Raw genomic sequence first — 18,374 nt, forward strand, 5'->3', positions numbered from 1 at the left:
TCCAGTTCTACTTTTTGGAAACCACAGCACTAATAAAACAAATACCACTTACGCAAAGCACAGGGGATGGTGGGGCATACCTTTCCCTTGCAGAACCAGTACCTGTTTGATGACACCGATTTATATTTATCTAAATAGACTAATTCTCTCTTTTCATATCACTTTCCCCCTCATAAGCAATGGAGAGGGAGAGAAGGTTTAACATCCGGAGTGTTTCTTGTCCCCATTTAGAAGATGCAGTACACACCAGCAGACACTTAGCTTCACGGAATTGCTGCAGGATACAAAGACACATCTCATACCCCAGCTGACAGCTTTAGCACGACCCACACAATGTCTGCCAGGGCTCCTTGTTAAATACTGTATTGTTCTAGTGACTCAGTGCACTGGAATGTATCAGGTTTATTTCCTAGCTTTTCTGATAGAGCCTTTAGATTAGACACAAACCTCTGCTTTGTAGAAAAAAAATAAGTATATGGCTTATTGTTATGTGGAACATATAAAATTCCTGGTTTCTTTTCCAAGGTTATAAATACAGAGAACCAAAGCAAAGGGACAGGCCCTCAGACACGTAATGGTTCTTTCAAGCTTCCAATAAGCAGAACTGTAAGAACATTCAAGAAGAGAAAAAACCCCAAACTTTCACCATGACCAAAAGCTGCCATCAAAAGAGAAGAGGACCAAAGAGTAGTGAAGATGGTCAAAGACCTAGAGTACCTTCTGTAAGGACAGTTGAATTAATTCAGACATGTTTGTCTGGAAAAGAGACCTCTGACAGGAGACACGGTAGGGACGAACAAAACCCAAACCAACATGCAAACAACAATTCCCTAAATAGGGGCTTATAACAGTAAACTAGTTGACAGCAGGTTCAGTTACCAAAAGGAGGTGGTTAAACTTTGAAATGCCTGGTAACAGGAGAGAGGTCAAAAGCACATGTGGGTTCAAATAAGAGCTAACTAGACTGATGTGAGATGAAGGCCATTTCTAGCTGCTGGAGACAGGACAGTCCTCCGGCCTCCCACAGCTCAAGTGTTTGTGCACCATATTCTTAGTTTTCAATGAAGCAGGCAAGAGTCTATAGGATCTTCTGAGAACAGCAGCAGCAAGAAACAGGAATTAATCTCCCCCACTGCCCAGCGCTCCTCAGGAGGACTGTAGGCAGGAGGTACAGGCAGCCCAAATCCTCCTTGCAATACCAAATTAACTGCTCTCATTTAGCTGCCTTAATTGCAGTTGTGAGCAGACACAGACCACACAAGCACATACACAGCTAAGCCCGATGCTTGCACAGGAAGCATCAGACCTACGCTCGCATTCATACAGATGATGCCACATCCTCATAGGAAGGGACCTGCAATATAACCTCCCACAATACTTAAGCTTTGCTGTCAAGCCAGGAAGCCTCAGGTGGTGCTTGAAGATGAGTCTCCTGAAAATATTTTTATATTCCAGTCACAGCCCAGTTATTTAGCTATTTAGGGCCACAGAGACAGTCTTGCATCAGAATGACTTGGTAAGGACTCCCCTGAAACAGGTTATTTTCCCATTCTATTCCACAGCAATCACAGGCAGACTGTGTTTCCAGCATCTCCTCTGTTCCATGTCTCTGCCAAGAACAGCCCTTCGCTCAGTTATCTCCTACTGACCTAAATTCATACACATAGTCTTCTTGCTTTAATCACAGTCTTTTGCCCTACAAAAGGACTCCAAACCTGAAATCCTTGCCTTCTGTATCATTCCTCCAGCTTTCAGGCCCACAAATGTGTAACAGCTTCTGATGGTCAATGCTGAGCCTGCTGCACATGACACCAGCCATAATAAATGTTCTGCAGGCCAAATTATGCCCTCGGGGAAGTCTACGCAGCCCTGTGGCCTTCTGCAGACTGCACAGCTGTCAGGCTGCAACTTACTACGTTCTACGTAGGATATGCAAGGAGAAAGAAAATTCAATGGTATTGACTTATTTTAGCTACTGAAGTCAGCAGATCTGACTCTAAACGCACATTGGGATTAGATCTGTCGATTAAGACCATGGCATGATGGCACCATTGGTCAATAACGGCATCATTTGTTCTTCACATGACCTCTATGCTACTCCCAGTTTTATTATTCACCACCGTGTTTGTTACAGTAGCTATGTACCAGCCAAGAAGAGAGTCCCCACTGAGTTTGGCACATTACAGAAGGAGGGTAAAGACTCTCCTGAATCCAGGAGTATAACAAGCTAAATCAATGCTGTAACATGTAGGAATAGAACATCTGAACCAAGGACATCCTGCATGTCACATTATACTGGTCAGATACAGGAGAAGTCAGGAAGCTACAAATACATAAGCTTGTTTTTCCCCTTCTCCCACGGAAGCGCAGGAATTCTCTGCCCTGCTCCCAAGATGTATTTAAGCCAACCTGATGACACAATGCAGTTTCAGTGTGTTACTTTGTCCTTGTCTTTCATTAACAAACACCCTCAGTTTTAAAATTCATCATCCCATGTTATCCTTAGGGCAGTCGCCTGCTAGGACTGTTATAATAAACTTAATTGGGCAATGGTCTCAGTCAACTGGTACAGCTCCCACACTCGCCTGTTGTGTCTGCGCCTGTATTTTACAACCAAAAGTAGAGCGTCCTCCTGGCTGGCGGACATCTACAGTATGCAGTTAACTATTTCAGTCTGGCTATGCCATTGCATCAGATGGGCCAAGATGTTCCAATTAACCAGTACTTACTAGCTAAAGTCCCTCACAAGTAGCAAGTTTACAAGTATTTTGTAGACATAAAGCATACTTGTTATTACAGCCCATTATCATGCATGCAAGATATTTTAATGTGTAAAAATCCCCCATGAAATAACAATTTTCTCCTCCACTTTCAGAGAAAACCTGCAATCCTTACCATGAACTAGGCAACACTTTCCAGTTCTTTTTTCTTACCCTTTCCAGCCCACAAGTCAAGCCAAGCCTCATTTGCCTGATTTCACAGCACAGCTTTATGAGTAACCCCTACATGTGTCATGGCAGGCTCCTCACCCGTCCTCCTCACCAAGTTCAACACCTCCAACAAAGCTGGAAGAGAGGAGGTGAACCTTTGCTCTCCTGACCCTACAGCCTCCTCCACTCTGCAGCACAGGAAGCCACATCAGCTCTCCACTCTCCTGAAATGTGCACACTACTGGAAGCAGGATATAAATAAAATTTACCACTAAGAGAAGCTGGAACATGCTCCTCCCAAAACACCAAAAGCCAAGGAAGCTTGTCCTTCTAGGACAACACTGTCCAAGCATGTAGACCTAACGCTGCACCCCAGTGAATTTTAAGCCATTAGGCCCTACAGAAAAATCTTGTTCTTGAAATATTAAGGTACTCACTGTACAAGGTGATCAACTGGAAAACTGGAATCTGTCCCTCTTCTGTACCCAACTCTCTACTTATTTGTCTGGAGCCTATTAGAGAAGGAAAAAAAGTTGTAAATACAAAGTGACCAAAACATTTTTTTTTTTTAAATCAAAAATTAGTTCAGCTAAGCAATGCAAAACAGACACAGACACACACACCCCTGACACTGAGGTCAAGAACTGAAAGAGCCTGCAAAGCTCACAACAAGGTCTCTCAAGCAAATGCTGTGATATTCGAAAACAGCTATGGTACCAGCTGCCTCTGGAGGCTCTGAAGAAAGTCAGACCTGATCCAAGCCAACAGTAAAGCAAGATATTTATAGAGAGAGTAACAGCAACAGCTACACAAAACCAGTTACTACAGAGACAATGAAACAGCTCTTTGTGACACATCCTGATCACCAATGCACCATTACACACGTGGTTAAGAGCATTACACAGGAAAACAAGTTCTTCCTCACTGGCCACAAGAACAACTTGATCAACACACAGCCCTGAAGGGTTACATTGGCTGAGATCCAGCATGCACCAAAGAAGGTCTTTTAATAGATTGGTTGTTTCAACACACTTTATCCCCTTAATAAGGAGCCACCGCACTTCTGCTTAAACCCATTTTGATTAAGCAAAAGATTACCCATAGAACTGCACTGGGATGCAGACAAAAGGAAAATCTGTTGCTAGACATACATGTTAGTATAAATCACACAGAGACCAATTATTCTTCAGGGAAACATTAAATCCCTGTTCAATTAATAGACACACCTCTTAAGATGAGCATTAAATAATTCTCTACGATGCACCAAGACAACTGGCTACTTCAGTAAATTGGAATAGAAATAACGCCATATAACTCCCTACCACATCACCCTACCGACAAAATCCCAATCAAAACTTGCCCTTAAAACAACAAGAGGTCAGTAAGGAGGGATGGGAAGCAGGAATGTTACTACTGCAGGGCTATTGTATGCTTTTATTAAAGACTCCTCATCAGAAAATTAAATGAAATGGATAACTTTCATGTTTATCAATAACAGAGCTAATGGTTTTTATGTAAATGCCATTACTTTCAGCCAGATCTGCAACAGACGCAAGCTATAAAGCCCCATCTCTCCCCTTGGAAGTGACTCCCCTTCAGGCAGCCAATCTAAATGCAAATCATAATCAAATGGCAAAACCAAGAGTTTTTCTGGATGATACTGAAAACGTAAAGCTAGGGACAAAGCATACCTATTTGAGAACAACCCTCCTCTTCTGGAAAGACCTGCTGAACCCATGCTGCTTTTTCATCCCAAATACATACAAAAATTAAAGTTCAACTTCGTTTTCTTTTACAGTCATATTATTTACCTATACAGCAAAAAAGTATCATCTTCTCATCTTCTTCCATGCTATTGCCCTCTGTGTCAAAACAAGAGAGAAAATGTTCTTCTACCAAGCTACAGAGAGGATATCTCTCAGAGATATTTCACCCACAATGGGAGCATCTCATCAGCAAGGATATTCAACCAGAGCAGTAATAAAGCCCCAGGTGGACTTGGCAGAACGAACAGCACTTCCAAGGAGAAGCTTCCCCCTGAAAATGTGAAATAGAGTTGTTTGTGTAAGTCAGAGGAAAAAGGTGTTATGACAGGGTGGTTATTAGGAGGCAGAGATATAAAATCAGCACAAGGAGCACCATTCTTGTAGTGTAAAAGGTTTTTTGAAGAACTCTTAAATGCTGACCCCTGCCTGGAGCACCTATCAAGTCAGGTGCTTTGTTGGCACTAATTAAAACAAGGTATTAATGGCAAACCTGAAATCAACTAATATTAGAAACGGCACTATTTAGTAAGTAGAATGCACAAAGGAGAAACTAATGATTAAAACAAAGGCCAGAGATATGACAACCTGACTACAGCACCAGTCTGCAAGTAAGTCTTAGAGGGGACTTGCTTTAACTACCACAAGCAGCTGAACACCAAAACTACCATTCCTAAGAGGAGCACATGTCCTTGGAGGGATGCAACTAATTAACAATACAGCTATATACATGCTCATTACATGGGTGAAGAGCACAGCACTTTGTATGTTTTGAAAGTGCATACTACAGGAATAATCATCGAGCAGAACCTTGCTCATTAACATAAAAAACTGAGAGACCATTTCTGCAAATGGATGGATTTTGTGAATTAGCCAGTGAGAGAACATGCAAAGTTGGGAAGCCAGAGAGACAACACAGCCCAGCAGGCACCTGGCTGACTTCTTTGGCTACCTGTAATTAAATTATTTATCATTGTCTCAATGTCTGTGAGTGAATGTGCAGCCTGTAAACAAAGTACCTCCTATTACGCAAGGCCCTGAAAAATCTGGTTAGTAGAGTTTGACTGCCCATCAAAAGAGGTCATTAAATTAAAAAACACAACCCTGATGACCTTCTCTCAGAAACTTTTCATGTGGGCCAGCCTTTCAGAATACTCATCGATTTCTTTTTCAGCTGTTATGACATACTTTGAGGTTAAACAATTACCCACAGATCTATCGTTTTATGCACCAAAATGCTGGCTTTCAATCCTCAATCATGACTTGGAATTGCTAAAGCTGCCTTCTCCCTCTCCTCCTCTACAAGCCTGGTGAAGCAAGTCTTGGTGTGTAGCCACACGGTGAGCCTTTTCGAGCAAAAGCAGACTGGGGCCCCAACTTCTTGGTGCTTGTCAGCACACTGACCACACGCAGGATCAACCTGTGAGCAGTGAGAAAAGGAAGCCCTTCCAAAAGAAGCACATCTTTTCTTTTCCTCATTTTGGACATTTCAGCAATGCAGTTCACAGTACAAGCCCATGAACAGATGTCCTGGCAGAAGTGGCGAGTAGCAGCACTGGGGTGCAAACCAGCGGTCAGGCACAGCAACTTGGGGAGACAACTCTGCTGCTCCAGAAAACACACTGCGCAACCACACAGTGGTGCGTCAGTGGCAGTGCCACTCAGCCACCCAGGATTTCACACCCAGCCACCATGCACAAACATAATCTGATTTAGCAGTCATGTTCCAACATCAGCTGTCAAACCACAACCACAGTACACTTGCTGTAGCAGTGTGCGCAGCAATATGCTTGTAAACCAGAGCTGTTCCTGTAGCAAAGCTACTTCCTCCCAGAACTGAAGATTCAAAAATCAGAAATGGCATATCCATACATCGGTGCCCAGCCACGCCACACACATCCCAGCCACCACTCGCACACTCCTGTGTACAACCTGGACCACTGACTTAACCAAGAAGTTACGTGCCAGCAATATAAAGATTTTCTTCTGGGTGGCAGAAACTTCCAGCAATCACTTAAATTTTTCAATTTTGCAATTTGCAATTTGAAATATTTCCCCTTGCAAAATGCTTCCTAATGGCTCCTGTTCTTAGCTGTAAATTTCAAGACCATGCTAAATTTACTTGGCACTATATTTTTTATTTTTCCCCAAAACACTTTCATCACATGCACTCACACGCAGCGTGGCTTCCCCTGCTAAGGCTCAGGGTTTTCCCTTTGCAAGAGTTCAGGTTTATGCCCACCAAAACGGTCTGTTCAGCAGTCTTTTCTTACTGCCTTTTGTGAGAGTCTTCATGCTATGACAAATGTGTAGAAATGCAAAGCAGAAGTCCATACAAAAAGAAACCAGTGTGTGAGGTAGTTTTGAGTTAAACTGTGAGTAGTGAGTTAAAAAAAAGAGAGGCAGGAATGACTTATCACCTCATTAAAGAGCTCCAGTCTGCATTTTTATTAGATATATTTAGACACCAACGGTTAAAAAAAAAAAAAAAAAAAAAGAAAAGAAAAAAAGAAAAGCAGTTATATTCTTAACATATGGCCCTGGATCAGTCACATGGATATAAACGAAAATAGGCACAGCAGATTCTCCAAACACAGGCAAGGAAATAATTTTAATGGTGCACATGACCTAGAAAATTTCAAGTAATACCAATTCACACAAAGGTGTGACAGAATTCAGCTACTGCAGGGCTGTGCCTCATCCCCATTCTCCTGCATCGCATATGTCTGTGTATATCACAGACGCTCTTCCTCCCTCTTGCTGTCTCCTGTAGTAACTCCTGCTTGCTCCTAATGAACACTCACAAACTGTATCCTTCTTTCCAAGGAAAAGAAACTGCTTTCAGCACTGCCTGTAGGCAAAAGGTCCAACTAATGCTGGACTTTGCAGCATACCGTACCCAAGGCATCGCAGCGTTTGCTTGAACACTGCTTGGAAACACACCAGCACTAACTAGGGTTTTCACCACTCTCCTGCGCCAGGATCTCACCACACCTTGCAGTTAAGGTATTTCTCCAATACTCCTGTTGGGCTGTTTTCTGACTTCTATTACATAGAGTTTGAAGAGTTCACAAGCTGTCCAGTGCAGTAAAAAGGCAAGTCATGCTGTATTCATTTTCCAGTGGAGAAACTGAGGCACAGAAGACGCATATTCTGCCTAAATTAATTTCCTGTCTCAGTGGTAAAACTGAGCTGATATCCCAGGCATCAACCTCTTAACTACCAAGCGTCTTCTACGGCATTGCTGTAGCCCAGTGTCATCCCAGGCAGCTCCCTCCTCACTCTAGCCTCTATCCTGCAAGAAATATGCTGCTCCAAGAGAAAACTTTTTTCAAAATCAAGAGTCCATGTATATAATTCTGGCCCACACAAAGCAGAAATTACTAATGTAAGCGGTACCTCCCTAGCTTAATGGCAATGATAAATTATGGCCAATCATATACATGGACACTTGCACTGAACAAAACAAGAAGGCGCACCCAGAGCAAGCATGCCTTGCAACCACTAAACACACATTTCTGTGCTGTACGTGGGCAGCAACTGCTGTCCAGAATATTTTAACAGCAGAAAGTACGCTGCTTGCTGTAGAAGGAAAACGCACTACCATCACCACCACACAAAAAAAACCCTGAATACATTCCTCCTCATAGTCAAAGCCAAAACATAAGAAACAAGCAATATAATTATTTCCACACAAGGAGGAAAACAAACCCAAGAACACACATACAGAAAGAAACAAGCCTCCAAAACTCTATTTGCAAAATAGTTCACGGACTTCTGTGCAGGATGACAACCTCACAGAAGTACTCAGGAACAGCAAAAACTACAGATAAGCCAACGCCAAGGCTGATGCACACTGCGGAGCCCTTAACCCCCCCCACCCCCTCCCCACCCCACCGCTGGTTAGTTCAAAAAAACCAAAACTCCCCTGCCCAACATCCCAACAGCAGTGAGGCCAGCTGTAATACATGCTGGCTCCATTTCAAGTGCTGACTCTGTTTCTGCCCCCCACTAGTGACCCCATCATAGCCTGCAGCAGTGTCTGCACTGAGGCAGCACCCCAAAGCCAGTGCAGAGCCTGCAGAAGTGGGTGCCCTAAATACTGCACATCCTTCAGCACGTGACTGTGTTTCAGTTTGCCTAACGTCACCCTTTCTGGAGTGGCCTCTATTACAAGCAGAAAGAAAAACATTTTCCTGACTTTTGCATCAAGCACAAAATGCATCAAGCCCATCAGGGACTGCTAGTCCACGCACCTGCCCAGTGATGCTCATCCACAAGAGGTACACCATCCCCTCCATCCCAGGAGGATACATTCAATGTGTCTGGTCCAGAACCAGCCCAGGTTCCCCAGCTGGAATAGTACTGGACCCCAAATCCTTGAAGGCTGCAGGCAAACAAGCCTTCAGCAGGAGCGGAATCAGGCTCTCACCCCACTGTGCTTCCTCCAGATAGCGGAAGGGCTGCTCAGACACACTCACTCTTCATGGACAAGTAAAAGCACTTTAAGGAGGGCTTTTTTCCCCTCCCTTCACTTTGTTTTAAACGGCTGAAGAATTTCCTCTGTGAATGCTCCCAATTGTGGCTCATGCCAAGTTATTTTTAAAAGCACAGAACCAGATTTTCAAGACCCTGAATGAGGAAATGCAAAGCTTTTATTAAGCAATAATAGCCCAGACAATGGTCACAATTTCCCAAGGGTCTGAACACCATAGCTGACAATAAGCTTTACTCCTTCACAAAACCCCCTTCATGGGCTCAGAGGGTTTGCTTTGTATGATCTAGGCTCAAGTTAGAGAGTTAAAACAAAAAGCCCTGTGGTCGTTTCGGTGTGATTTCCTCCACCAATGCACATCCAATCAGATAGAAAAATCACAGGGAAAGAGACCCTTTGCACTACCTCATTCCCTCCTTTGCTAGTGCAGTAAGGCCCCTCCAGGACATCACCCCATCCGGATCACAGCTGACAAACTGGCCAATCTTCCAGGGTCAGGAGAGTGACACAAAGCCCTTCCACTCTCTTATTGATATTTGAACCATCACATGATGACTCTCACTAAAATGGCCAGAAACGTACTTGAAACCTCCGACACGCTACCACATGGTATAATCACAGTGACCATAGCAGCTCCTTCCTTCTCAGAAGGAGCTGCAACTACGAGGAGCTTGTACAGTCTCCAAAAGGACTCAACACCCAAGGTCTGGCCTTGTGCAAGCCACTTCTCATTCAATAAGATGGTAATCAGTTATGGCCAACTGCAACATTACACCTACACTAGCTGGTCTGACTGTCTACAGCCAGCAAAAGCAGCAGACACTTCTGGGGTGCATAAAACTTCATTAGTTCAAGATGTCTACTTAGTAGCGAGTGTGCTACAGAAATGGTTGTTTTTCTCTGCTGACTATAAAGCAGACCTCATAGAAAGAAAGAAAGAAAAAAAAAAACAACAACAAAAAAAACGAAAAGAGAAACAACTTTGTAGACAACTGGATCTGTTACAAAAGAATCCCAACCTAAATGTCTCCCACTCAAACGCAGCCCTCACCTTAAATAACAAAGACACTAACACCATAAATTGCAGAATCACAGAATGGCCAGGGTTGGAAGTGACCTCTGGAGATCATCTAGTCCAGCCCCTCGCTAAAGCAGGTTCTCCTCCAGCAGGCTGCACAGGATCACATCCAGGCAGGTTTTAAGCATCTCCAGAGGAGAGTCTTAATCAGTTCTTCAAACTAGATTCCTTAGTTCTTCAAACCAAACCCAGAGTGTTTCTATCCTCTCATCATCTCTCCTCTTCCTTGTCCCAGCAAAAGCTCGGTGTGGCTGCACAGCAAGCTGAGGTAACAACTAATTTCAAAAACAAGAAGAAAGCTTAGATTCAATCTGATCACTTTCCAAACTGGTCTGCCACACAGCCAGGAGGGAGAGATCACAGTACCTCATTTTTCCAGCTTACCACAGTTTCAAGGGTTTGTGAAAACACTTTCCTAATCTTCTACATGTCTATCAGTCAGTCTGTAACCAAGACAGCTTATGTACCCAAAAGGAGAAAATACTTCAGCACCCTTCACAAACATCTGCAACACTCCTGCTGCTGGTGTGCCCTCACCAAAACAGCCTCCATGAGCTGCAGATGTGCTATATGAGTGCCTACTGCATCTCTTTCCCCCTTCCACTACTCATAGAGGTACAGACACTGGAAAATGGTTTCAAGTTTGTCTAAACACCTTTTCCTTCTCTCCCTTAAGAAGTTTTACACAATCTAATTCAAAACACACTTCATCCCCTTTCCTTTTTCAACCCTGCCTGTAAAATCAGACATACGGAAACAGCCCTACCATCCTTCACTTTTTTTACCATAAATTTCAAGGACTCTTGACTCAATGTAATCCCTTAACCTGGCTCAAAATGCTACTGAAAAATTATTAATAGTCTGCTCATCTTTAAAACAGCAGTCCATGTTACACATGCATGCAACTGCATACTCTGTCCAGAAAAGTATGCAGAAATTCAGGGTAAGTGCCGAAAATGGATGTACTCAGAAACTGAGGATGCCAAACACACCCAGATATTGCCATTCAGAGGAAGCACTTTTTGTGCAGCAACATCTGTAAATTAAAGCATATTATTTTCCACCCTCATAATCAAGAGATTTGCCAGATTATCTAGAGATCTGTCTGATCATGACAGACAAAGCTGTTGAACCTCATGCAGCTGCCCGAAATGCACACTCAGGCAACGAGCTTACTCGTGACACCAAACAATAAACACAGCCCCTTCAGCGCTCACTTCCAATTAACAAAACTCCTGGTGCAATGAGGAAAGAGCCCATCATAGCAAGAGGAGTGCCCACAGGTGACAAACGCGCATGCCAGCAGCCACTGCTTGGCAGACAAACTGCAGTCCCATCTAACAAAGCGAGGATCAGAGACAGACTGCAGTCAGTGCTTCATCTGTGATCACCAAGAAGCCAGAGAGACTGGAATACCGTCAGGAGGCCAGACAGAACTTAAAATGGCAGCCTTGACAGCAAGTGTTAACTTCAATTAACAAGCTGTATTTGCAAGGCCAGGCTCCAAAATGCTCCTCAGCACCCAATCACCTAACTGTTGCTTAAAGACATGCTGCTATAAGAAGGTATTGGTTACCTGCTGGCTGAATAACCAAATCCTAGCCAGATGCTTAAACTACCAGCAAATGGGTCAGTCATACCCTACATCATTCAGGGCCCTCCAACAGGGAACAGTCATGCACCACCACTCATGCACCTGTGGGAATGGTTTGAGAGGTTCCTCACAAACCCATTTGTTAAATGATACTTCATTTTGTGGTTCAGGGGAAGGCAAGTCACAGCCCACCTTGTTGCTGAGAAGCCTCTTCATTGCTATCTTTCCAAATCATGTTATGCAACAAGTAATTCACTCCCACACATGTAGGAGCAAAAAAATGCCCTTCAGCATTAATAACAACTCTAGATTACTGTAATCTTAATAGAAATAAGATCACAGAAATTTTATTTATCACTCTGCAAATTACTTAAATCAAGCAAAAAAAAAAAAAAAAGTACAAGATTAAATTAAGACTCCTTTCCAGCTCTACCCCTCATGCTTGCCTGATCCAGCTCTACCCCTCATGCTTGCCTGTGAAAGTACACACAACAAAAAAATACAGTTGTTAACTTTCAGGTGCAGTATAACAGCTATTTATTGACCTACAGAAGATCCAAGCACATACCTCAAAGAGCATGTGCCAAGGAGGATAAGTTATTCCAGGTACCTGAAGAGACGCTGCTCTCAAATGAGAGTGGTGACAGATACCATCTTTGGAAAATTCAGGACTGTATCGTGCTGAGCCTTCGTTGCCATCAATGACCTCTACAGTAATACAATAAATATTTTAGCATATAATGAATTTGCTGCATTACATTTGCTCTCATACTGAAGATCAGCTAGGAACTGATGAATTGTAGGCATAAAGCTCACACAAAGCTGAAAGCTACAATGGAGATCTTCCTGCCTGCATCAAAACTGCAGCAAAAAGCTGGGGGTGGGGGTGGGATGGAGGTTAGGAGAAAAAGAGGTGTCTTAAACAAACCAACCCTCATGAGCTCACCATTCACATACGCTTCCACCACATTCACAGGACCAGCAGTGAGATCCCTGCAGTCACTCAAGCAGGACTGGTGCTGAAGCTGCATCTTTATTGTTTTGAATCCTAAGATTCATTTCTACCAGCAATAAAACTCTCAAAAATAACCTTAAAACCCCATAAGCTTCCCAGGAGTTCAAAGGACAGGCTGCATGACAGCTCAGAAACATGAGGGAAGTTGTATGTTTTAGCTCCAGTTCTGCTATCACTCGTTCAGATGACTTACGACTTCAGACACCTCTTTGCATCTCCGCTTCTTAGCCTGCTTGGAGGCATCAGTGCTTTGCCATTTGCAGTAACATCTCCAAAGCACAGAGTTCTTCCTATCCCCTCAATCCATGGCAAGGAGATGCCAGTCTCTTTCTAGATACCCTTATCTGTACAGAGGGTAAAGCATCCCAGAACACATGAAGCCGGCAGATATCAGCACTGTGTCTGCTGATCTACACCAGAATCTCAGCCAGCCAGATTGTCTCATTTTTTGGGATCTCATTTTCAACAGATTAAGAGAAATTATCCCAGGGGCGTGGCAATGGACCAGAACACAGGAGATCATTTCAAGACATCTGCAATAGCACACAATTAACAACAACTCCTCAATTTCGTCTTGTCTTATGACCTCACTCATTAAGAAGAGTTTTTATCACCCTCAAATAACATCTTTACAAACACTCCCCCCCCCCATGTCTCTGCCAAGTCTTTCCTTACTGCCACTATAAGCCCGAGGCTTCTCTTACCTTGACACCATCGCAAGGGGAAGAAAGATGTTAATTTCCTCCACCATCTGTAATGAAACTGCCTATAGACACACGCCAAACAAGCTAGAATTACACCATTAATTTCAGCTTAGTCAGCTCACGCTACAAACTAAGTCAATATTTGACAGATATTTAGCAAGGACTACAGTTTATTCAAATTCAGTGCATTGTGCCCATAGAAGCAGATATAGCAACGGATGAGAGACAGCAGGACACACTGCTTGGGATTTGGGGGACAAACACTAAATAACCACAGAGTTCTTCTGGTTGGAGACCTCCTGTTATCAAAAAAAAAGGGGTTAAGGGAATGGAAAGGCCACTGTCTCCTGAGATCAGCCCTCCAAACCAGGCCTGCTTCATGAGCAACAACCAGCCTTCCTGCTAACAGGATGGCGAGTGAGAACATCTCATCTTTCACGGGCAGGGTTGCTAAGGCGATCAAACAAAAGGCCCGTTGTCTGCACCAATCCACAGTTTCTCAACACATCCCCATCACTGCTAGCTATAGGGCAGTTCAGCCCATACATGAAGCTCCAGCTAAATCCAGTCTCCATCAATAAACCAAGCTCTCTGAGCAGTTAAGGTTTTCTGTTATCTTCACAGCTGCTACACAGCTGGCAGAGAACAAGGAAATTCTGAGGAAAAGGATTTATGTGAAAGTAATGCCAAAGAGCAGGAAGTCAAGTCAGCAAGCAGAGTGTGAGGAATAAAATAACAATAAACGGAACAGATCAAGCACAACTTCACTATAAACTGCAACGGGCCCACTACTTCTACTCTTAGTTTTCAACAGAAAACATGGAAAAAATAAGATACCATCAACTGCAGGACAGCCTCTCAGCTTCCCACCCCTTTCTGCGATTTTATAAGCTTCTGAAATCCAGTTGTTTGGAACAAGCACATCCCAGCAGATATCGATGCTGTGAGTCAGCAACATCTCTTCACAGATGTGATCTCTCCCAAAGCGACTGTTTTTCACAACAACATCTCCAGACCAAGTGCAGCGTCAGCGCGACTCGCTCTCAGAGCTTTCTGCCAGCACTGTTTAGAGGAAGAAAAACTGCTGAAACCACCCAGCATGCCAGGTTGGTTAATGACATTGCAAAGAAATAGGTTTACTCCAGATCGTGTTAACTTTTAATACAAATCTGCTCCAACTTCGAAGACAGAGATTTTTTGCTTTTCAATATAAAAAGCTAGAGAAGATAGAAGCTATTCCTTTAACTGCCACTTCAATTTCTCATGATAGCGTCTTCTTCCCTCCTCTATCATCACAGAGATATTAAAGCTTCTGGATCTCTCTAAACCTGCTGCATGCACTGGTCCATCTTGCTAGCTGGCAAAGTTCTTTGCTTAGAGAAGCCCTGGGAAATGGTGCCAAAATTGAAGATTAAAGGAATGGGTCAGTGAAAAATCCCAAGAAACAGACCATCCCCAGGGGAACGGGGGAAGTGTTGATACAAACCTCCCTCTTACACAACCAACCACAGTTAAGTGCCCTCCTGTCAGCAGATGCAAAGCATTACACAGGTCAGAGCTGCTACCAGGAGAGAAAGCTGCTCATAAAAAACCAAAGCTACATGAGCAAAAACTAAGTGTTCCTTGTTTTGTACATAACTATCAGGGAGAGGAGAGTTCAAACACCCAGTGAACAGTCCACATGCAGCCCAAACCAGCTGCAGAGCATGGAGCCTCCCCAGTGTTCCTGGACCTTGCAGGGAACTAATTTTGTTTGGCAAAAGGAAGGCGTCTGCAAAGACACAAGATCCAAATTCAGAAGAAACCCTGTTTTGCTGTGCTGCAGCTCACCAAAGGGATGGTTTTTGTTTTAATTCAGTTGCAGAGTAGAACTTAAAAACAAAAGGATACATATAAAGGCTTATAGCAACGTTTTCTTACACCCCTGGACAAACTTTTCAGCTACAAAAGCCCAAGGAAATCACACTGACAGCAGTGGACACCTAGGTATCCTTCATTTGAAAAGACAAAGAACAAAGCTCTGCTGCATCTGGGAATTAGAAAGCCTGACGGATTTCACTCTCGTTTATCCCCAGGCAAATTAGCTACTGTTTAAACATACAGCTTGGGCATTACATCATCTGTTTGCAGGGGATTTTTTTTTTTTTTGTAAAGCTAAACCATTCTTGTGTTCACAGCTTGAGGAACATCACTCATTCCTAACAGACTCAACAAAATGAAGGGGTGGATCAAACTTTCTGCAGGAGCCTTGCAAGCAGGGAAGCACACACTTCAGCTGCTTTGCAAGTTCAAACAGTAGATGATCTTATCTGGAATCTAGCAGGAAACAGAGTGCCCCTTAGGTTTGTCTATTCAGATTAAAGGATGAAAAGCCTACATTTTCAAGTTATGATGTGCAAAACCCAGCCTGGCTTGATATCATATACCCTTCGGCTCACCCAGCTCCAGTTCAATGTGGATCTAAGGAGACATTTGGGTCCCATTTGATTCTTCCACTTGTTTCTGTCATCTATCCAAATAACCCCAGCATTTCAGCTCTTCTATATACCATGCTGGCTTAATGGATCAGACAGAGAGACAGGGAAGGACCAGCTGCAAAGTGAGCTACTGGAGTATTTTTGGTGTCTGTTCTCTTGTTCCAGCTTGGACACTCATTTTGGAGACTTATTTTCCCTTGAGAGACACAGACCTCCATCAGTCCAATATTGTTTCTCAACAATTGGCAGAACCCTAATTTTGCAGCACCTGCTCTTTGACGCTTGTTTCAGAGTTTTCTTTGGTGTATTTGAAGGACCAGGCTCTCACAGACTCTCAAGTACAGCTTTGGAAAACACACAGTGCAATGGGCTCTCATGTGAAAACTCAAATGCTGAGCTGATCCGAGAGATTTCACACAATCTGTTTATCTGACCCTTCGATCTCAAGAGCTGTCAAATTTTAGAGAGGTAAAAGGAAGAATGCCAGGAGAGAATTTCTAAAGAGTAAAACGAAGATCCATTGGTCTCATCCTCAAGAAGAACAGATTTCACACAGGCACACAGTTTATGTAGAGCAAGGCCCCCAGATGCTTGACCTTTTCCTACATACCAAACGCACAGTGGGCTGTGACTACAAGCCAGTGACATCAAGGAGTGATATTATTTCACAGTACTTTTACTAAATTTTTTCTTTTTTTAAAAACAAAAAAAGAGTAGTGAGTTTTTTTCCCCCCACCCTAAACCTGCTAAGGTTCTATGACCTAATTACATTACAACTTCTTAAAGTTAAAAAAAAAAAAGAAAAAACACACACACAAAAGAACACCACCACACCAAACTAAAAAAAACTAAAAACCAAACAAAACCCCAAAAAACAATCCAAAACCCCAAACAAAATCCAACAACAAACCACAGGCCTTTCATCATCACACCTCTAGACATTCAAAAATACAGTGAGAATTTCCTCCTTAGATTAATAAATGCATAAAGCATTATTTAGAAATAACACCAAGGACAAGCAATTCTAGCTAAAAACAAAAAAAAACCCCACACACTCAAAAAAACCCCAACCCACCACACAACAAACCCCTCCAAAAAACCTCACCCAACCAACCAAAACCCCACCCCCTGCAAAGTTTCAAAAAACTACAACTGCAGAAGTCCTGTTAAAGACAGCTTAATCTTTAAAAATGCCAAAACTGTAATGCACACAGAAGAATAGGTTTTGCTGTCAGAACGCAGTTAAAAGAAACCCAAACCAGCTCAGTTCTGCTCTATATCAAGATAGCCAGGAGCTGATCTGGGAGAAAGTCAAGCAAACAAATTTTCTCTCAGAGATTCCAAAAGGTCATTTCAAACAATTACTACAATGCAATACTGAAAACAACATATGCCAATTCTTTTTTTTCAATTTAACAAGATATCTTTACTGCTCTAGTTATTACTTGCAAAAGGTAATAATTCCAAGGATCACACAGCCAGCTAAATAATTATATGAATACCAACGAAGCATTAAAACTGCTTTTCAAAGCGAGCAGGCTACACAACTGTTTGTTTCCTCTTCCTCTCCCTCTGCTTTTACATAACACAGTTCCCAAAACAAATCTCATCTACTATTAATCTCAGGCGAGAATGAAGACATTCCTTCCCATGTATGGGAAATAAGGAGATTATTAATTTCACTTCTTATGACAGAAAAGCAGAAGTCATAGTAAGAAGGCCTCAGAATAAAAAGTCATTCAAAGTCAATGAAAAGATGTGCCAAGGTCTAAAAATATTTGTACCAATACTGCATGTCTTTCCAGTTGTCTCACTACCGAGCAGCCTTCAAAATGGGGCATTTTCTTCTTGCTGTGCAACTCCAGTCCCCATTAACGGGAACTGAGTGTGTCAGCACAAACCTCGGTTTCACCCAGCAGCACGCAGGAACTGAAAAATGAGTATCCTATTCTAGTGACCTTCATAGTCATATCCAAAAGCAAACTATTCTTGTCCATTCAGCGTGTTCATTTATAACAACTACCCCTGCTTCATTAAATTATCCTTACTGGCCCTAAGCAGATTCTAGATTTGCAGTAAAGACAAAACAGCACTGGAACAGACCTCAAACACAGCACAGCAGCTGTGTCACTGTCCCACTACCTATTCTTTATCTGCCCAAGCCCTGCAATGCTCCACCACTCCTACTGCTGCCAGGGGAAGGGGTCAAGTACATACAGGCAACTGTCCTCCCTAAGTGGCAGGTACACATACCAACCATTCCCTCCAGCACCAGAAGAGCAGCAAGCCCAGCTTCTCGCTGCTCTGCCTCTCGTTTT

The 18,374-nt window shown here is 43.0% G+C and overlaps 1 protein-coding gene across 14 annotated transcripts in view; it reads right to left on the reverse strand.

Moving 5' to 3' along the window:
- Window positions 1-18,374, reverse strand: part of EXTL3 (exostosin like glycosyltransferase 3) — a 130,948-nt gene that overhangs the window by 104,683 nt on the left and 7,891 nt on the right. For 9 of the 14 annotated variants that reach the window (XM_080388414.1, XM_080388409.1, XM_080388403.1 and 6 more), the window contains exon 2: window positions 3,368-3,442. The exons of 3 other annotated variants lie outside the window; for them this stretch is intronic. The gene's annotated coding sequence lies outside the window, so the exon portion shown is untranslated. Of the gene's footprint in view, window positions 1-3,367; window positions 3,443-8,949; window positions 9,610-18,374 lie in introns of those variants that run through there. 2 more of the 14 variants (XM_080388405.1, XM_080388412.1) reach the window with 1 other exon arrangement.

The sequence above is a fragment of the Falco punctatus genome (genome assembly GCF_963210335.1).
Source record: "Falco punctatus genome assembly, chromosome: 5".
Taxonomy (NCBI): Eukaryota; Metazoa; Chordata; class Aves; order Falconiformes; family Falconidae; genus Falco; species Falco punctatus.